We start from the raw sequence: 23,245 nt of genomic DNA, 5'->3' as shown, positions 1-23,245 counted from the left end.
CTTGTCAGAACGATCTTGTGAGGATCGTCCAACAAGCCACAAAGCACTAGAAGGAAAAATGAAATGTTCAGAGACTAGGACGATCTTGGCAAGATCATCCTAGGGCAGAATCGTCCTTGGGTCTTCATTTTCTTCAACAAAACAGTTTTACACATGAACTCCATTAACAACTTCAAAAAGCTTCAATAACTTTTGATTTACTAGGAGTTAGAACTTGAAATCACTTGCAAAATGTTTGTTTTCACATTAGCAACACACCGATTAACAAAATTCAACACAAAACACAACAGGTTCCAGACCCAAATTTTGAGCCAAAATTTAAAAATTCAAACTCGAGATTTAGATCGAATTGAAACTTGAAATTTGACAGGATTATGTTTTCAACTACTAGGAATCTATTTGTGAACAAATATCTATGATTTTATGTGATTTGAGAGGTGAAAAATTGAAGAACAGTGAAGATCGTTTTTTTTTTAAAAAAAAGGTTTTGAATAAAAATTCGAAAATTGTATGAGAATTGCACAAAATTGAGCTATGGATCGTTCAGATTAACTGATTGAGCTCTGATACCAAATGTAAACGAGAAATTTAAGCTCAATTGGTGCTTTAATGGTGAAATTAAGGTTAGTGTGTGAAAAGGTGTTTGTGTGTGTATGGAGGTTGAAGATGGAGATGGAGAGAGAATAATTAGAGTGAAATGGAATGGTTAATGTGTAAATGGAGAAAAGACTTACAATCTTGGGTATGGAGAGGAGTATTTATACACTTGACTAACTTTCACTAATACTCCTTCCATTATTAAAATAATTACATTTTAACACCATTTTAGATTTCTAACATCTTGCTTGTACGACTGGGGAACAAATCTCTTTTTCATAACTTCTTTTAGCTTGGACCAGGTTTTAATTTTGCTTTTACCCTTATATTCTATTTCAAACTTCATATTATCATACCAAGATGAAGCATACTTTTTCAACCTAATAATGACAACTTTAAAACTCTTTTTTTTTTTTTTATCATCATACCCCTTTATTTCCATTATTCTATCAATAACCTGAACCCATTCATAGAATTCTTCTGGGTTAGAAGAACCAATAAAATCTGGTGGATCTATTGTTAGGTCCAGATTTACTAGACTTGCTCCAGACGTGACTACTGGAGCCCTCTGAAGATTTGTCCAGAAAATATGTGAAGACCAGTGAACATCTTACTTATACAGGAATCTGGATTCCACTAGATTTGTTCACTGGACTTCACTCCAGTCAAGAGCTTTCCACTGAAGAACATTTTCACTGAAGTCGAAGACTAAAGTCTGAAGAAAGAAGTCTGACAAATAGCGGAGCTCACTGGCAGACTTAACAGATCTCCAGACTGGAGTCCTTGACAGTGTTCTAGACCTTACAAGTCTGAACACTGATTACAAGGAATTGACTTTATGCCTTTACATGCCTTTACCCGCACAATCCATTTGTCCTTTGTTAAAAGCCTTACACGCATGTAAGTGGTTGGTTAATTAAATGACAAGTCACTATCAAGTGACTTTATTCTTGTACTTTAATCAATGCTTTTAAGGAATTAAAGTAATTTCCTTAAATGCATGTAACCATATTTGTACGATAAAAAGAATATTATATTTATTCTTTTTGCCTATAAATACCAAGTCACTTCCCTCGTCCAAATTACACTTTTGCAATTTGGTGCCTTTGCTCAAATACTCTCGATCTAAACAGTTATACTTCACAACTTCAAGTATTTCGATCAAAAGAGTTTATTTAGCAAATATTAGATCAGTTTTAATTCATAAGGTTGTTTAGATACTTACTTTGTAATATCTTAGTTCCGCAACAACCTTGTATTTTATGCCCTTGTATTTTATTTACTCTACTTGCTTATCTTTATATTGCTTAAGTACGTATTACTTTATATATATTTTTGCATTTATATTTATTGTAATACTAGTCCAATCTAGTGCTTACTTGACTTGTTGTATTCTACACTTGTGGATTAAACTATCGAGTGAGGGACTTCACAATTGGTATCAGAGCAGAAGGCTAATATACTTGCCTAGATCTGTATTGTCTTGATGGCCAACCCAGAGAATACACAAGGAAATCCTTTAAATATAGGACCTCCTCCCATTATTGAAACTAAACAAACTACTGACCATGTTAACAATAACCCCCCACCACCACTCCTGTTCCCAAATTCAGTGGGAATGGTAATGAATTTGGCACGTGGAAAGCTAGGATGATATTACACATTACTGGAATTGAGAGAAACATGATAAAAATTTTAAATAAAGGACCTTATATTCTTAGAAGTCCTCTCAATCTACTTCTTGATCCTCTTGGAGCAAGATCTGGGAGGGAAAAGAGAGAGGAACACTGGTCTGAAGAGGATAAAAGACTTGTTAATATAGATACTATTTTAAAAAATATGATCCTCGTAGCTGTTCCTGAATCTCTTATTCCCACACTAGTTCTCTATCCTAGTGCTAAAAGCATGTGGGATGAACTAATAAACCAGTACGAAGTACGAGTCATTTTTTGCTCTGCCCAATGAATCATTAACTGGTATTTACACCAGATTTATGAGTATCATAAACCAGTTGAGAGGGCTTGGAGTAGAAAAAGACAAAGACATACTTCTTGAAAAATTTTGTGATATTTTTCCATCTAAATGGTCTCACATGATCGTGGTCTTGAGACAAGGTAAAACCTTGCATTCCCATACTTTGTCAACATTGTATGGAGTCTTCAGATTCACTGAAGAGAATCAAGCCCAGAGAATTGAGGCAGAAAAAGATGCTTTTAATCATGCTTCCACTAGTTACCCTGTGGTTAGTCATACTGAACCACCCTGTGCGGCATTAATGTCTTCTGAGAATGTATTTTCTATGAAGAAGATGATGTCTGATCGAATTAATGGACTCTGGAGCCATGAATAATATCTCTTCAGATTGTGATGAAATTGGTAATGATGATCTGATGGCTATGATTGCTAAAACGTTTAACCGTTTTAAAGCAAGAGCCAACAAACCCACTGGATAACATGCACCCAGTTCCTCTACTGACAAGACCAATCTGACATGCTTTAAGTGTGGCAGAAAAGGTCATTTCATGAAGGAGTGCAAGTCCAATCAGTTTGTTTCTCAATCTGGTCCATCAACTTCTTATAACGAGCCTGATGATAGCTACAGATCCAAATACAAAAAGCTTAAGGCTCAAATTGCTCTCATGTCTGCAGAAAAAGATAATAATTAATGCATGGTTGCTGAAGAAGAATGGGTTTCCTCTGATGACTCATCAATTGATGATGAAGAAGAAAGAGATTGCTGTTATATGGCTCTTGCTGATCAAGAGCATCTGGTGAAGGAAGATAAGATGGGTGGACATTGTTATTATAAAGGTAATTGATTATGACCAGGAAACTGATCCTGAATTAAAATTGGACATTGTTGAAGCTCTAAACTCTGATTTAATTTATTTGGAAACTGTTCGATCAGAAATGTCAAATAATTTTGAAACAGATTTTTCTGAAATGACAAATTTACAATCAAAGTTAAAAGAACTTCAAGACATTGAATTGGCTTTTAAAGCACAAGTCTTGGTCACTGAACAACTGGTCCAAGAAAAGGAAGAGCTTGAAAATGCTTTATCTAAAGAAAAACAAGTCATTTAGTCATGGCTTGAGACCAGGAAACCATATGATGTTGCACGAAACCAGTACCCCTCCCAAAAACGTGCACATATCTGGGGGGTAATGTAAATGCAACAACATTAATACCTGTTGTTGACCGATTGCCAAGACTTGTACTATTCTACCAGTTCAATTGACCGAGATCAAGACTGGAGCACACCAGATGAATGCTCCAGTCAAAAAGGTCAAGCAGAATAAACCTTTGCCTCAATAATCTTCTAAAGAACCCCAGGTTTAGAAAAAAAGAATGTTGTTTCCCCAACTAAGCCAAAAGTCCAGTCATCTGGAAAGGCTCAGGTATCATCTGCAGAAACCATTTTGTTACGATTGGAAAGCCAGTTTCAACTACTGGCTCGTCAAGTTCAAAGTTGTAATGCAAGATTAAACAATTTTGAGGGTACTTCATCTGGCCCAAAACAAAATGCAAAACCTTTTTCCAAGAAAATTAAAATTGTTACTCCTGTTGAGAAAAAGAAAAAGGTTTCAAAACTGTCAAACCCAGTGGTCTTTTCATCTAGGACTACTGTTGAAGAAAATGAACTCAACCAGATACCCCCAGGGATCCATTTGGCAGGATCCAGAGAACCCATCAGTCGATGGGTTCCCAAAACTAACTAATCAATCTGGTGGATGTGCAGGGCGATCGAAAGAAATATATTTGGTATCTTGACAGCGCTGCTGGCAGGACAATGACCAGATGTAAGACCCTGCTGGAGGAGTTCGTGGCTTCAGACGGACCCTCTATTACTTTTGGAAATGATGGTTCTGGAAAGACTGAGGGGTATGGTGTCCTGCATAATGGTCAAGTCAAATTCAGACGGGTGGCTTATGTTAATGGTTTGAAATATAACCTAATAAGTGTGAGCCAACTGTGTGATGATGGTTACCAGGTGTTGTTGAACATCTCCCAGGGCATTGTATTTAATAAGGATTGGAAGGTAGTATTGATTGCTCCCAGAAAAGGGAATGTGTATGTGATGGATATGGAAAGCTCTCCTTCAGAGAAGTGTTTTTATACCGAGGCTGATGAAGACACAAACTGGTTATGGCATAAAAGGTTATCCCATTTAAATTTCAAATATATTAGAAAGTTGTCTAAAAAACAACTTGCAGATGGGATACCTTCAGTTTCTTTCAAAAAGGAAAGGCCATGTCTAGGATGCGAGATGGGTAAGCAGAAACGCACCAGTTTCAAGACAAAGCAAAATTTTAACATATCTGAACCACTTCATATGCTTCATATAGACCTTTTTGGTCCAGTGAATGTTCAGACTCGTGCTGGTTAGAAATATACCCTGGTAGTTGTTGATGAATACTCCAGATATTGTTGGGTAATATTTCTTAGATCAAAGAATGAAACTGTTGCTGAAGTCATCGCTCTTATCAAGAAAATTGAACTCAAATAAAAGCGAAAACTGTGTCAGTTAAGAAGTGATAATGGAACAGAATTTCAGAATGCAACTCTGGAGAAATTCTGTACTGACACTGGCATCTCTCAGAACTTCTCATTAGCACGCACTCCAGAGCAGAATGGAGTTGTAGAAAGAAAGAACAGAACGCTGATAGAAGCTGCCAGAAGTATGCTTGGTGAATCTGGTCTTCCTAAAATGTACTGGGCTGAAGCAATTGCAACTGCTTGTTACACCCAGAATCATTCAGTGTACGTGAAGTGACACAAGAAGACATCCTATGAAAAATATTGAGAAATAGAAAACCAAATATTGGTTATTTTCACGTTTTTAGATGTCCAGTGTATATCCTAAACGACTCTAGTCAGTTAGGCAAATTTGATGCCAAAGCTGATGAGGGATATTTCTTAGGATATTCAGCCATTCGCAAAGCCTTCAGAGTTTACAACAAGAGACTGGAAAAGGTTCAAAAGTCAATACATGTCACATTTGATGAATCCAATGAAGCAATCAATAAAAAGCCAACTCTTAATTCTTCCTAGAAAATCCAATTATCTTTGGTGAATCTGATCCTATCAAAGATTCATCTGAAGATGTTTCCAGTCATCTTGACTTGGAACCAGTGCAATTTGAGAAACCTCCCAGTAATACTTCATTTTATCCATCAATAAGTTTCAAACTACCCTCTGAACTTGTTATTGGATCAGATGTTCGTACTACTCCTCCAGTATCAGCTTCAATTGATTTTGAGCCAGTAATTCATGAAATGCCTTTAAATGAAGAATTTCATGATGCAAATCGTGATCTTACAGATTCTAATGAAGACGTGGAAGTTGTATGGCAAGATCCTCTTCCAGAAAATCAATTGAATACTTTCACTGATATTGTTGTTCATAACAATCCTGGTCAATACTCCAAATGGACCAGAAATCACCCAATTGATCAAATCATTGGTAATCCATCTAGAGGGGTTCAAACCAGAAGTGCCTCCAGTGAACAATGTTTATATGTCAGCTTCTTATCACTAATTGAACCGAAGAAGATTGACGAGGCAATGAATGACCCAAGATGGGTGATAGTTATGCAAGAAGAGCTTCACCAGTTCGAACAAAACAAAGTTTGGTATCTGGTTCCTCCTCCAGTTGGCAAGAAAGAACCAATTGGAACCAGATGGGTCTTCAGGAATAAGGTTGATGAAGATGGACACGTGATAAATAATAAGGCCGGATTAGTTGCACAAGGGTATGTCCAGACAGATCTTGACTTTGAAGAATCATTTGCTCCTGTAGCAAGGTTAGAATCCATTAGAATGTTTTTAGCCTTTGTTGCCCATCATAAGTTCAAGGTCTACCAGATGGACGTCAAGAGTGCATTTTTGAATGGAGAATTAGAAGAAGAAGTTTATGTCAAGCAACCTCCAGGCTTCTTTGATGAAAAGCATCCACATTGGGTATATCGTCTGGACAAGGCACTGTATGGCCTCAGACAAGCCCCTCGAGCTGGTATGATACTCTGACCAAACACTTATCTGAAAATGGCTTAAGAAAAGGTGCAATTGACAATACCTTATTTATTCTTCTTGAAAGAGGTAATCTTTTGTTAGTACAAGTTTATGTTGATGATATTATTTTTGGCTCTACTGATGAATCTTTGTGCAAGAAATTTTCGAAAATCATGTCTTCAAAATTTGAAATAAGTTTAATGGGTGAATTAACATTTTTTCTTGGACTCCAGATTAAACAAACCAGTGATGATATTTTTATTAATCAAGAAAAATATGTTAGAGAGATTTTAAGAAAATTCGATATGAATTATTCACCCTCAAAATCAACTCCAATTTCTGCACCTTTAATAATAGATTCAGACCCTGATGGGAAGCCAGTGAACACAACTGCCTATAGAGGCATGATTGGTTCACTAATGTATTTAACTACCAGTAGACCAGATATAATATTTGCAACATGTCTTTGTGCCAGATATCAGTCTAACCCAAAAGAATCTCATCTGGGAGCTGTAAAGCGCATTCTGAAGTACCTTAAGGGTGCTCCCAGTTTGGGTCTTTGGTATCCCAAAGGCTCAGGCTTAGATCTAATGGGTTATTCAGATTCAGATCATGCAAGTGGATGTCATTTCCTTGGTGGCAATCTGGTTAGTTGGACCAGTAAGAAGCAAACATTAGTCTCTTTATCCACTACTGAATATGTGTCTGCAGCTAGTTGTTGTGCTCAGATACTCTGGATGAAGAACCAGTTGCTTGATTATGGTATTAAGTATTCAAAGACTCCTATTTTTTGTGATAATATCAGTGCCATTGCTATCTCAAACAATCCAGTCATGCACTCCAAGACGAAATACATTGATGTCAGGTATCATTTCATTCGTGATCATGTTATGAAAAATGATGTTGAAATCCACTTCATCCCCACTGACAAACAACTCGCTGACATATTTACAAAACCTTTGGATGAGAATATTTTCAATATCTTGTCAGTGAGTTGGGAATGTTGAACCCTTAATCTGGAACCGTGTTATGAACGCCTTTGTGACACTGGCGGGGTTCTTTGATTCCAGATTTATAAATCTATACCAGTAAAGCTATCGAATGCCTTTGTGATACCATCTTTACACTGATAGATTTATGGATCACCATTCCAGGGGGAAAGACTCAGACCACATTTTTTTATCTAAGGTTCAAGGGGAATTTATTAATTTATTTTCTCACTGGACCAATTTTTCTGAAAAAATGTTTCTGTACCTTGTAAATGTGTCCCTCTCATTAATACTGGATAAGTTGACGTGCATGTTTGAAGTGACTTCAGTTGCTTTGTAAATGTGTCCCTCTCATTTGTTTATATTAGTTGATTTGTGTGTTTGAGGATTACCTTAATGGTCTAATCAGGGTACGTACTGGAGTGTTCATCCAGTGTACCATCAGTGCATATTCTACTGGCCTAATCCACCAGTGAAACTGGAGTGTCTAGTCAACCTCCAGATGCATTGAAATGAGTCTTGGTGTGTCAAGTCATAATATTTTAATACTTGATGCTAGTGTGTGCCATCCATACAAACTTTTTTTTTATGGACAGTTACTGTTCATCCTATGTGCCATGACTTTTTCAACTTAAAATGATGGTTTTGTTACCTTGGGAAGACAAAAAGTGCAAGTTGGTAATTTTGTAGGCTGTCAACCATCATACATTTATATGTGATGGGAAACATTAAATGCGGATGTCAAAACTGTTTTGAAAATTTTCAAACTTACCGTTTAGAATTTCATTTTCTCTTTCCTCTATAAATACCCATATTTATCTTCACCCTTCAGTTTTATCTCGAAAATCATTTACTCCCAAATCTTCAAATTTCTTCATTTATTTCCTTTTCTTTTCATTCAATTCCAATCATCACTATCTTTATTCTTAAATTTTCCTTATAAACCCTAAATTCTTTCAATTTCTACCTTTAAATGGCACCAAGAACAACAAATTCTGACAAAAATCTTCTTACCAACAATTATACCCCTCCTGCTAGTGTCACCAAAGCTCATGACATCATCTCTAATAAAATCAGGATCAACATGCAAAACTGGATGGCAAAGCTTGCCGGAACCATGATCCTCAATCCATCATAGGACGACTAAATTCTTTCTTTCTTAGTTGTCCATTATATGGGGCTTTTACTATGAATCCAGAGAAAATGTACCATGGTTACTTGTGCGAATTTTGGTACACTGCTCATTTCTAGACTGGTGATGATCACACCATTCATTACACCTTGAAAAAGGGATCTCGTCCTCATACAATAACTGTTGATTCCCTACGAGATGCCCTTCGTCTGCAGATGAGTCACACTGATATTCTTCATGAGCAGGGTGTGTTAAAGAGAAAAGGTACTACTTATATGAGTAAACTCATTGATTCCTGGAGATTCTTTTTTACTCATCTGGTAGAGTGTTTGGGAAGTGGATCTGGAGGGCTTGATCAAATTAATCAGACCCAACTTATGATTGCATATTGCCTATGGCATGGGCTTAGGGTTGATTTTGCCCAAATTTTTTGGAATGATTTGGCTGAAAGGATAAAAGTACATAAAAGAAAATCTCATTTCCCCTTCATTCGATTTTTGTCTTTGATTTTTAAGTGTGCACTTGGGAATGAGTATGATTATGACACCAATCATTTTTCTATGGCTGAACACTTGAGGGATCTCAACAACTTAGTGTCCAAAAATAATGAAGTTGAGATCCCAGTAGAGATGATTGAAAGCTTTAGGAGGGAAACTACTGATGCAACACCTCCAGTTGATTCAGAAGGAACCCAGGGTGGCCCTCAATTCAATATAGGTACTCCTGGGGATTTCACTACTGAAGAGCAGTCACCAGAAAATGAAGTGACTTCTGATCCACAACAAACTCTTCTTTTTCCAACAAACATCTCCACCAGACCAAGAAATACCATCAGACGCCTAAGGAGAGGAGGAGCACTCGTCATTCCTTACAGTACCGAAACTAGTCACCCAGATCCCTCCCAACAAGTATCTGAAGAAAATCAAGGGACTGCTCAACCTATTGCACAGACTTAAAATGTTACTGATGCTTCACCTCTTGTAATCCCAGTGTCAAGCAATACAGAAGGTAATATCATGAATGAAGATGGTACATTGATAATGGATACAATAATGGAAGAAGCAGGAAATCAAGAAACACCTGTTATACCCTCTGAACAGGAAAATATGGTTATGCAGATTCTGTCAAGATTGATTTGAACATAAATGTACCTGATCAGGCTGCAGAACACACCACCTTCTGGGATGAAGATGAATCATCCCTGGACTTGTCCAACTCTGGCCAAGTTCAGGATTTATTTGGTGATGAAGCTCAGTCAATGGAAGCAGATCTCTAGGTTGCTATCCCTACTTCCAATGATCCCCCAGTATGAACAAACTGTAATGCCACCACCTCCACCGCTTTCAATTCCTTCACACACACCATACATAAATCCTCTTCCTTCTATTCCTTCACCTCAATCAACTCAAAATCCTCCACAGTCAACTGAGAGACTTCAAGTTATCAATATTTCAGTCTCAAGTGCTCCAGACTCTACTGCTGTTTAGACTGAATCCCTTATACAAGAAAGAGTCGAGACACTAATATTAGTTGTTCAAAGAAATGCATCTGGACCCTCCCCTATACCAGTGGGACTCTCCTCTTCAACTTCCACCAAGGCATTTTAAACAAGGTGGTGGACTTGGAGAAATCCCTTCAGTCATCCTGCCAGGTTCTCTCTGACTTCAAATCTGCCATGACAAATTCTTTTCTGTCAGAGATGAACACCTTTTCAAGGAATGAGAAACTGGTGTTTGATAAGTTGAATGAACTGGTACTGGCCACTAACAACTTCCAGGAATTTTTCAAAGTGGCAGTCCAGGAAATGAAAGAAATATCTTCTGTCTCAGTTTTTTCTGTCCAATCTGCTATTAAAGAGGCAGTTGACACTCCTTTAGGAGAACTGAAGACTCAGGTCCAGAATTTGCATCATGTGGTGGATAGGTTGGATTGTCGGCCAACACTGGATCAGAGTTCAGTCATCAGCAATATAAGTGACCAGACTGCTTTGAAACTCAAGAATCTGGTACTCAAGCAGCTCTCTACTGATGTGACTGACTCTGTTATGATCAAATTGCAAGAAGTTATGTTGCCGAAGGTGATTGATGTGATTGTTAAAGACATTCCTAAGGACTTGGTGACTGAAGTTAAAAATTTGAAAACACAAGTCCAAGAACTAAAAAAGGATGTGTCTGCTGTAAGGTACCCTATTGTTGCGTGGATCGTAATAAGATGTGATTCGTTATGTCAAGAGTGCGGAATCCTCTTGAGAAAATAGATTGCTATTGCCTTCCGTCGATTAATAAGCAATTAAGCAACCTAAGGAGATGCACGAAGCTTGTGGTTCGTGTAGGAGGTCACATGAGCAACAAGTCAAACGAATTCGTAAATTCGTGAACAATTCCCTCAAAAGCTCTCTAATCGATTACCTAATTTCGTAGATTAGGTTTGTATTTATACTAGATGTGTATTGGTTCGTGTGGGCTTCGGCCTTAATCAAGTAATTAAGCCTGATTAGCAATAAACCAATCCACCTCGTGCTGACGTCAGCACGAGGGTAATCCTATGTACTGATGACGTCAGCACGAGGATCGTCCCTTTGGTCCTTTGCTTGACTTCGTTTGGCTCGTACACAACATCCAACCATCGTTGAAGTATTCTATGACACTTATAAACCTTGGTTCTATGTTCTTGTACCTGTAAAACAATATATAACACTCAAACACAATACAAAACATAAACAAATATAATATTAAAGTTCAAACGTAATAACTAAATATCAACACAAGTTCTTATTTAAATGATTACAATCATAGTTCTTAAAAGATAAACAATAATCAAATCTATGTTGTGATTGTCACAACGAATCTGCATCTACAGACTCCCCCTTGACAGTTGCAACTAGATTTTTTTAAAGTCATTGAACTTCAAAGTTATCCATTAAACAAAAGCCTTGTGCTATTCGCATGAATTCTCTCTTGTAAGCAATGTGCGAGAATGTTGTGATAGCGCCTTTCTTCAACTCTCCAAAATTCCACTACTGAACAAGGTGTATTCAAAGTCTTCTCTGATCACCTCTTGACAAGTTGACAACCTGCATCGGATCATACATGCGTAGCAACATTTGTTTCTTTGAATCATCAACAAATATTTGTGATTCTCCTGACTTGATATCTATCTGCCAAAATGTCATCGTCGTCAGCATAACTTGATCCCATCTGATAGCAGGAACCTTCTTAACACATTTAATCCTTCGCTGTTCAAAACGAAATGTGCCATCTTGATTCTTAATCTTCTTCAAAGGTGTCGGCTTAATCAACCTCTCTTCTGGCTTCAGACCTCTATCGCTGAAATTTCTATTTCTTTCATCTCTGAATCTATTCCAGTAGAAATCTGCAAGTCCATTGCTCTGAAGATTAACAAACCATCGTCTTCCCAAATTTATCATATCAGAATCACTGAGAGAGTGTAAGTGTCTTTGACTCATCGACATGTACTGGCATCCCTCCTTTCTCTTGATAATAAACAATTTGATTCTATGATCATAGAACCAACTTTGTATCACTTTGAAGTACTTGGATGCATCCTTGTCTGAGATAAATTCCCAAAACATTGACGGTTTCAAATTTCCACCCACATGAAAACCAGCACGAGTTACAACCACTGGAACCCTTCTATCAATAATAAACTCAGGGTCTTGCTGCACCGGAGGTATATTGAATCTTCTATGATCAATCTCTTGTGTAGCATCAATATTCCAGTATAACTTAAAAATATTGTCATGTTCTTCATCGATTATGTTTGCAGATACAATAAACCTCAAACTTGATGTATTCCTAGGTTCATCTGGACTATGTCTGATTTGATTAAGATTGAGATGTTCTACTTCAGCTATTGGTTCAACTTGAATGACTTCATCTTCATTAAAGACGCGATCAAAGTCATAAGGTATATCAAGCAACCTTTTTCTATCAGCTTCTGAAGTAATGAACTCTCTTTCTTCCATATCTTCACCATTGACACTGTTTAAGTCATCTTCAGCATCAAGATCGTCCAATGCACCTATCTTTTGAAGCTTATCTGCGATTCAAACAATTCACATATACAAAGATAAAGAACATAAATTCATAAGTCAAGACATAACAAAATAGTATAAATACATAAAAGAAATTAAAATAAATAATACTATATCATAAATATAATGCAACAATTACATTAATATTTATTTTATAATCTTTATCTATTTTAACTAACAACAATAATATTATATCATAAATATAATATAACAAATACATTCATATTTATCTTATAATCATTACAAAAACAAAAATCATTAGCACTAAGGTTCATAATCCGAATCTGAATCCGAATCTGACTCTGACTCTAACAATGTATGAGTTAACCCTGACCGTTCTTTCATTTGATCCCTAAGTGATCCTGGATCATAATAATCATCATAATCAATAATCTCTGTTCTAGCTCTCATATGAGCCTGTGGATCATAACCCAATCTCTTTTCTAGTCTATGCACAATTAAAGGGTGCAAATCTGACTCTGTAGAGGCATTGGTAGTTAAATCGGTCTTAGTTGACTCACTATCCTGAGTAGATTTTTCTTTGCTAAGATTTTCTTTATCACCATGATTATGGGGATCATTCACTAGGTTTTCTCGAATCTCCCTTTCTATTCTATTAGACTTAGAATTGGAGTTACCTGAATTGGAATCTTCCTTATTTTGATCATCAGGATCTGCATCTGGAGTAGCCATCATAGCTTTACCTTTATCTTGAATCCTAGAAGTACTAGCACCAGTTGTACCAGCAATCTCCGACTCAGTCTGTCTTGGCGACTCCCCCTGAATATTTGCAATCTCTGTATTCATAGCAACATCAGCATGTTGACCTTGACCTTGATCTCTATTCTCTGGCTTACCAACTGATGGTTGTTCTTGGTTTGGATCTTCATCTTCATGATCATCATCTCTTGACTTCCTTGCTAGCTCATTATCCTTACAACCACTCTTATCTCCCCCTTGAGCCAAGAATTGGTCAAGTCTAGAACCATGAGAATGAACAAGTGTTGTCATCAAGTCCATCTCTTATTGATGCTTGGCAGCTTGGAGCTTTAGCTGACTCTCCAAAGCTGTAACCCTCATCTCTAACATCTTCTTCTCAAAAAACAAACGACTCAGTTGCACGTGAACCAGAGCAACTGGACGTGACGTAGAAGCAACATCAGATGTAGAGGCATGAGGTGGCATCGTAGCTTCAAATGAAAGCATATGAGCACTAAAAGTTCCTGTGGGAGACATCTGAGGTCGTTGCAAAGGAGCCAACAGACGTCCCATGATAGTAGAAACAGGAACTGTAGCCTGAATAGGAGCAGAAGAAGGCCTAGCAGCAACTGTCGGCTCTGGCTCTTGACGAACTATAGACTCTGGAGCAGTAGAAATCGTAACAGTTGTAGCCTCAGTGACAACTTGTGCGCGAGAACCAATTCCATGAATAATAAACTTTGGTCTCGACCTTCTCTCCCCAACAGTAACTGATAATTGTAGAAATATTCGTGTTTTGATGCGGAAGTTATGTGATCAACAATGGTGGTTATGGTGTGTTAGTGTGTGTTCTTGAGATAGACAGGTGTGTGTGAAATGATATGATTTCATATAATACAGGAATGAGTTGTTAGCTTACAAAAGGTTATTAGGAATGAAGGATTGAGGGGTTTATATATCCTAAGGAAACTTACAAAAGCTCCCCCTCAACCTTACAATTAATACATAAAAGTTCATAAAGTTAAATACAACTAAGCACTATTTTTGTATCTCTAACATTCTCCCCCTTAGTGCTTGGTTGTGAGCTTGGTAATCCATCATTTCTTCCTTTGATATCTTCTCCTCATGCTTGCTCTCCTTTGCTTGTTCTTTCTTTTCTTATAACTTTGAACAGCAGTTGATGTTGATGGTTTGTCAATCTTAGCACTCCAGAAGGCTCTTTTCTTGTAACTATTCCTAGTGTCTTTCCAAAACTTCTTGGGAATGAAATGCCAGTTATCACCTTCAGGGCGTTCATTTGGCAGTCGGATATTGTCTTGGAAATTGACTGGAGGAATGTTGTGAGGACCATGCTTGTGACTAGGATTCCAAAGAACCCATGAGGCTGACTCAGTATGTCTCACTCCTTGTTGAGCCTTGGGAGTCCTTTCAACAATAAGATCTCTTAATCTTTGACGTATCTCAAGAACAGCTTTGATACGTCTAATATGATTTCTCCTCTAAGACTTGATGTTGTCATCTTCTTCATCACCAGCATCTTCATCTATTGCACTCAGAATGGACAAGCAGTAGTTCAAAGTACCATCAGAGTACTTTGGAAAATCTGAAGCACGAATGAAGATCTTTCTCTTTAAACGATTAATGAAGACGAACCCATCCAAGTCTTCAATCACATCTCCAATTTGAAATGAATCTAGCTCATAACCTCCAGCTCTTTGATTTGGTTTTGTGAGGTTAATCCTGCTAGTTCTTCTCTCTAAGCCGATCTGAAAGTCATTCAATTCATAAAATCTGATTATAGCTTGAATGTGGCTTTTCAATGTTTCATAGGCTTGAAGTTGATCTGGAGTCTTAATAATCAGATAAGCATGTTGATTGTAGAGGAACAGAACGTTTGAGATCTTCAAGTGTTGAAATGATTCTTCTTGAACCATATACATACAACCATCTGCTCTGAGAACTTTGAATCTAACAAGTCTCATGTTGTGAGACATCAAGGGAACAAACAACTCTAGCACTTGTGTGATTGGTCTTTCAAACTGTCTATACCACCATTCTTCTCTCACCGAACTAGCAGCATTCATCAACTCCATGTACTTATCTCTTTGATCTTTATGTCTGAAAAGAAAGAATGCTCTCAACCGATTCAATGTCATGTTCAATCTTTCAACAGGTGTGCAGTAAATCTGGAAAGCTCTTTCTTCAAGATATCTAGCTTTGCACACAATCTCATCGGGTTTTGTGCTTAGATCCAGAATTTGCTCATAATTCTCAACAAAATACCCTTTATTGATCTGCCATATTCTGCTTCTTGAGATTCTTGGATGTCTAACTCTTTGTGCAAGCTTATTCGGAGTCTCAAGATTCTCTGGGTTTCTCAAATGATATATAATCTCTTCAAATATATCTTTCCCATAAGTTTCTTGCTGAGATTGTTCACTTGTTGGGGTATTATCAGGATCATCACTTGAATCGGATGAATCAGACTCATCATCTTCAGGTTGAAATAGATCCGGATCACTTGACTCGTCAGAAGTTGTAGAGTAATAATGTGAAATATTTTTGACAAGTGGAGGTAGATCATTTGAATCTGATTCATAAACATGAGTTGTAGAAGCTTGAGCTTGTGTTTGATCTGGATTGGTTTGTTCTTGATCTTGAATCACATCTTGTACATTTTGTTCTTGACCAACTTGTTCTTGAGTTTCATGACCCTCTCCGATATCTATTATATTCTCCCCTTCAGGTTGATCATCGGGATCTTGATCATCCCGACTCCTGGAGATATCGGCCAGTCTACATTGTTGATGAAGTTCACGAACTCTTTTATGAACAGCCTCAACTTCAGCCTGTTTAGCTTGTTGAGTTTCCTGATTTGACATGTAAGCAAGAAGTGAGTGAAAGATTGATCGTTTGTGAGAGGTGAGATGTGGTTCTTCGGATCTCAGCCGATGCATGAGTGATACAATGAGAGTATCGGTTGATAAACCACTGGTGGCAATTCGGTTTGGAGAACAATCACTTAAGTATTCAGAATCAGAAGATTCGGAAGAAGAAGAACTAGAAGAATGATGCGGTGAACTAGGATCAGGAAATGATTGAGTAATTGGTGTTGGTGTTGTTGTTTGTGGAATTGTTGAAATTATCGGTGTTGATTGAATTGGTGTTGATGGAATTGTTGTTGTTTGCACTTCTGTTGTTGTTGGTGTTACATGGGTAGGTAATGAAGATGCTACTGGAGTACCAATGCGTAAAGCACCTCCAGTACGCAATCTCGGCGATGGTGAACTTGTTTCGGTGGCTGGTAGTTTTCCGGTGATATCATTTCTTGCCACATGGAGTTCACTTCTCTGACCTTCTACAACTCCTTCAACAAACTGAGATACCAACCTTTGAGCTTCAATCGGTAAAGGAAGAACAGAATCTGGCACTTTAGTAGCCTCAAGTGAGTCCACTGAGTGACCCGAAGACATCATTACTGTCTCAGGATTTCCTGTTTGTTCAAGAGTATGAACAACAGTTGATGATTCGTCTTTACAACCTGAATCTTGTGGGAAATAAAGGTGAATAACTCCGGAGTCACTTAGACTTGTCGTTATGCCTAAGGCACGAAGAGCTGACACAACAGATTGAGCTCGAAGAAACTCAGACTGTCGCACAACCGATCTAGCCACTAAGGCGCCTTCGTTCAAAACTGGCATGACGTTAGCAATGGAAGGACTTCCAAACAATCCTCGAGAGGGCACAATAGCCAATCTCTCTATGTTTGTTCATGCAACATCACCTAGATGTGCAAATGGTATTACAATCCGTGCCATTGGCGTCCTAAGTGGGGTTCTAGACAAATGTGCAGAAATGAAGTTCAAGAGAGGAGCAGATGTCTCTTGTGTTTCAACATTCACAGACTCAGAAGGAGAATGGAATGGAGTACGTGGATTTTGCTCGTGCATGAATGAGACGTCAGTCTGTAGAGAGACTTCTGAATGAATTACTGAGGTTTGACCTTGCGGGAGTTGGGAGCTCTCGACTTCTATCATAGGGCGAACCCGGCGTTTATAGATGTTTGTATCTACGCGGAGGCCAACGTTTTCTTTTTGCCTTTCTCCTAGCCCGGACCTCTCATCCTCTCTGGTATTTTCAACCCCTCCCTCATTTCCACCTTGTCCCTCAAGAGAGGAGCAGATGTCTCTTGTGTTCCACCTTGAATTTTTTGCGAATATTGACAGGGATCGATTTCTTTCGGCCTTGAAAATATGTAGGTGGAGGAGATCGAGGAAATGATGATGATGAATGAATTTGTGAAGCAACGATTTGAGGTTGGTTTTGTTCCATTATTGGTGGTATTGGTGAGATGATTTCGGGAAGTGGTGATGATTGATGAATAGGTGTTTGTGGTGTTTGAGGTGATTTAGGTGAAGATGGAGATGATGATGAAGTTGATGATTTTTGAGGTGACGGTGTTTTGGGTTAAGATGATCTAAAAGTAGTTGTTTTTGGTAGTGGAGATCTAAATGGCTTTGGAGACCCAGTAACAGAAACTGTCTCCTTAGAAGATGCAGGTGAAGAAGGTTCATCTGGAGTTTTCTCTTCAATTTCTTTGACGAACTCCCCTTCTTCTTTTTCTGAAAAACTTGCTTACTTAATTTCAACTCAAACTTTTGACCTTTCATAATCTTTCTTCTCTTAGGCTCACTGGAACTGTATACACCCTCACGCTCTTTTCTTTTTCTCTTTGACCCCTACTTGGTGTCTTATGCACAACTTGGGCAGGAATCGGGAGGCTTTCCGGTCCCAGAGTTGTTCTAATCCAGTCCAGGTAAGCTTGATAATCCACATTATTCTCATAAACCAAATCCAGCAAATGAGATGGAATTACGTATGTATAACTTGCAATTCCAAAGTCTCTAACATACTTATACTGCTGGAGTATCACTTTTGTATCATCATGAAGTCTCGGAAGACTTTTCTCATGTCTAATTGCTGCATAGACAATTACTGTCAGAAATCTGATGAATGGAATATACTTCTTGGGAGCCGAGATCTTGCCATTAACCAATACTATCAACTGGTCCCACAAAAGTTGAGCGATATCATAGTGTCTATTAAAGACAACACCATAGAATATATGCAGCATGGGTTGAGTCAGATTGTCTGTAACAACCCTCATTTTCCAATTAGGACTATTTACTTATACTTGTCTAGGTATCGATCCGTAGAGGTTTATTAAGAGAATTGCCTTCTAGACATTTAGGGCTTAGTGATAATTGCCCTATAGTACGGTGAGATGCCTTAGAAATGTCATAAACAATAACTATAATCATTCAATACGATCTCAAGCTATAAACTAGTTCCAATCAAACTTGGGGAAATGTCAATGAACCAAAAATTTTAATTCGAGATGTTGAGTTACATAAATAATTGTACAAGACTCACAAGTTGTGATAACAACCAAAAATCTCTATAAATGTCCAACAAATTAAACACCAAGCTAATTAAAGTACATTTGAACACAAAAATATAATGACCATCTTGAAAATAGATTTATAAACTATTATGTACAAAATAGTAAGCTTGAATAATGATAAGTACAATAAATATATTGCAACATTTGAGTAAGTCTTCCAATTAAAAGATATGCATGCAAATTAAACTTATTATAAATATAAACTCTTATAAAATCCACCAATCAACATACAACTAACCCACTTATACTTACACTCATGTATATATATATATCATGAACCTAGACATATGTTGGACTCCATACACATCAAATTCAAACTACACACCACTCACAACTTCACTTAGCCAATCCATGAGTCTCCACCACTTTAACCCACCTATTAGCAAGCTCCCAACCCATTCTTTCCCCCTCTCTTTCTCACGGCAACACATACACACACACATACACCCACATTTCACTTTTCACTTCATTTCTTACAAACACACAACACACATTTTCTCTTACACCTATCTCTCCCTCTTTTCTCTCAAACTCCTACCTTTTCTCTCTCATTTTCTCTTAGATTTTCTGCATTTTCTTCTCTTTTCTCCCTCTCCATTTCGCCCAAATAATCAAGAAAAAGGCAAGAATAAATCTCATCTAACATATAACAATAATAAGGGTTTATACTAAATTAATCAAGGGTTGATTCAAGATACATTTAAGGGTTGTTCCAAGACAAGATTAAGGGTTATTTGAGGCTTTTATGGGTCACGAAAATCTGCCATACTTCTTCATCAAATCTAAGTTCATCAAGGGTATAACTCATCATCTCTTAGTTTAATCTATCTTGTTTTTATATATACTAAAAGATCTTTATTAAAGACCATGTTTTTCTTTGATTTTCCTCTTGAAAATACACTTGATGAAGGCAAGTTGATAGAATCTTCTTCCTCATGCTCATGCATGTCGAAATCTAGAAGAAAGATTCAAGGATTCAACAAGTTTAAGACCCAAAAGTGTTGTTATAGATTAAATAACTTTTAAAGTGATTTTTCCTTTGAAATATGGTCATATTTTTATATATTTTGATGAATATATTTCTGGAGTTTTTCATAAAAATATGTTTTTAAGTTGTTGAATTAAAGATGGATAAAGATTTGTTGTTAAAATGATGAGATGATTACATGCATGCTTAGATTTGCACTAGTTTAATTTGGTTTTGGATATGGGACTTGAGATGGATCTTTTAAGGATGATTGATGAACTTGAAATTGATTGAAATCTGTATATTTGATGTTAAGAGATACAAAATAAAGTAATAATTTTGTTAGTGGGAATCTAGAGGTTAAAGCAAGCAAACAAAACCATTGGTAGGATGCATTAACCAATAAACATTCTGACAGAATTGGTCTTCTGTCTTGTAACGAATAAACTGAACATTTGAGGACATTTTCAAGAAAAACTATCAACATAAAAGTTGTAGAAAAATGAGCTAAGATTAACCTCCAACTAGAATTACTCAAAAATACTAAACCAAAAGAAAGATATGATTTTTCTATTGAAACTGGTCAAAACTGTAATTTTGTATGAATATTTTATAAACTTTAACAATTTTTATCTCCTAATCCATAAAGTTCCAAGAGTTCATACTTGGTGGAAAGTAATTTCAATGTGTTTTGAACTTAAAATAAAATCATGGGATTTTTCTAACAATCTGAACATCAAGAACTTTTATAAAACTTCTGATGTCGCAAGCAGTGCCCATTCGGGACAGTTTGTGTTTGGATAATTTTTACGGACACCAAACATCATCTAAAAATTCACCAAAAATTTACAAAAATACTACATACATATAAGTCACTGTGTAAAAATCATGAAGGTCCAAATAATTCGTCTTGACCCCAAAATAGTAGCTAACATTTCTTAAAAATGAAGTATAAAACAGAAAATTTGTAAGTAATCTTATAAATGGCATAATGGGCTATGTAATGAACTAAGAACCATAATGGGCTAACCCGGCCCAAATAATGAACCCATAAGGAACACAAATCAGTAGGCCCACTTGGCCCAATAAGCCTTATAGCCCAATAACCACTATGACCCATTATGCACCTAACCCAAATAAGGTAAAGCCCAATAACTAATGTAAGCCGAAAACATTTAAAATTCCATGACACCTAAGGCCCAATTGATAATGGCCCATAACACTTAAACGAATTTCATGAGATAAGTGTAATCAAAATAAAACAAAGATAATTAAGTGAGATAGGCATAAGTAATTATGTTAACCAAGCTATATACTGATATCACAAATGCTAATTCGCGCTAAAATCGGTTACACAACAAATGATGAATAAGGATAACATAACTTAATATGATATTTCTATATGATAACCTAATATATCAAGTGAAACCGCAAATGAAGCCAAGTTGCAAAAAATCTAACAACTTATAACTACACATGTAATGAAAGTAACCCTTTACACTATCAATCTCTACAACCAAAATGATGTGAGTGTTACCAATATACTTGGACCCCACAATTGATAGCAACATAATGGAAATGGCATTTCTAAGTGATGGCTTAAGATAGGAACTTATGTATATTAGTCCTATCGTAGGGATAGTCTTGGCTTGAAAAATGATGGAGGAACATAATGGATATATGGTCAAGGAAGCTATAGATGGGAAGTACCCATTTTGGATAGATGAGTATAATATGCGGCATATCAAGGTGAGTCATAGCCCCCTTTCAAACTCTTTTATGTGTTTTACTTTCGGGGTGAAAAGCATGATAAATGAAACTACTTTCTATATATGCAATGTTTCTTGAAAGAGAGTTTGTTATATGAAATGATTCTTGATATATGAGTATGAAATAAAATTGTTTCGTATGTCCATGATAATAAAGGATTTATGTGATGAGCTTGAGTTCCTGTCAAACCGCGGCGTTCGGTACACTACTATTTACTCCAAAAGTGGAGGCCTGTAGTTAGTTAGTTGCGCAACTAGGTTTCGTCCGCCCACCCAAAGCGTACCGTTGGAAGGTTGGTTGCCTTCGTGACAACCTCCACTTCTAGTCTGGCCCCCGGGTGTTCTAACTACCTTAAGATAATCGGGCGTCTCCATGGCACGACCCATTATCATTATTGACATTATTATTACGGCACTTGATTGACAGCTTGTGCTATGAATTGAATTATTGGATTGTAATCGGACTTGAATAAAATGGTAGTAGTAGTGGCTTAAGCATTTACTCATCAAAATTATGTAAATTATGCCTTTGTGGCTAAATGAAATTTGACATTGAATTATGCCCTCGTGGCTATGTGAAATTGATATTAAGATTGATGATAATTGGAAATTGTTTGGACATACGGATTGGGTATCGTCCTTCATATGATATCTTGAAAGACGTTGAAATTGGTGATATTGAAATGATTTTGGTAACCGAATGATTTTAGTATGATATACTATTAATCGATTTATATACTTTTTCTCTCATGATGATTTGACAAATGAGAACCTAAAATTTTACTATGGATTTTTTTTTTAAGTCTTGATATGACATTATGGTATTTGGAAACTTGATAACATGATATGAAAATTTTGTCGATCATATGGTTTGGATATTTCAAAATGTAATAGTAATCGGTTTTCTAAGTATTAATACGGTGATGTACCAAGATTTATATAAAAACCTATGCACTCACCAACTACGTTTTTGTAGTTGACACTTTTTCTTCATACTTTTCAGGATATAAGCTTAAACATTGAGGATTTATATGCTCCATGATTATTTGCATTGCACTTTGGAGTCAAAGATCAAACTTTGTGATAGGCAATGGGATCCGCCTTGATCATTGCAGTTTACTATTTCATGTGCTTGTTATTTGGTTCGTGGACTTAATATCCAAGTATGGTGGACGCATTTGTACTTGGAAATTGGTACACATGTTTGTACATTGTAAATCATTTTTATCAAATAAAGTTATGGTGAATGTTATTTATAATCCTTTGTTTTGAATACTCGACTTTCTGTACATCTCATTGTTCCGCCTTAGTTGGGGTGTTACATTGTCCATCCCTCTGGTGTATGGAGTCAATGAATTGCTAAGGATGGAATATAGATAATACCATATTTTGGGTAGATTCTTCAGCTTGAAGTCTCTAGTCTTTGTCAATGGACCTTCATACCCAAGAGAGATCAAAGCAGGAAACATGACATCATTAGACTCAAACTCATCAAAATTAGCATGTCCATTAGAATCAGCTTCAGGAAGCATCAAAATTCTTCTGAAGTCATCAAGGTTGAA

Source organism: Erigeron canadensis, chromosome 2 (genome assembly GCF_010389155.1).
Source record: "Erigeron canadensis isolate Cc75 chromosome 2, C_canadensis_v1, whole genome shotgun sequence".
Classification (NCBI taxonomy): domain Eukaryota; kingdom Viridiplantae; phylum Streptophyta; class Magnoliopsida; order Asterales; family Asteraceae; genus Erigeron; species Erigeron canadensis.
This window is presented reverse-complemented; position numbering follows the sequence as displayed.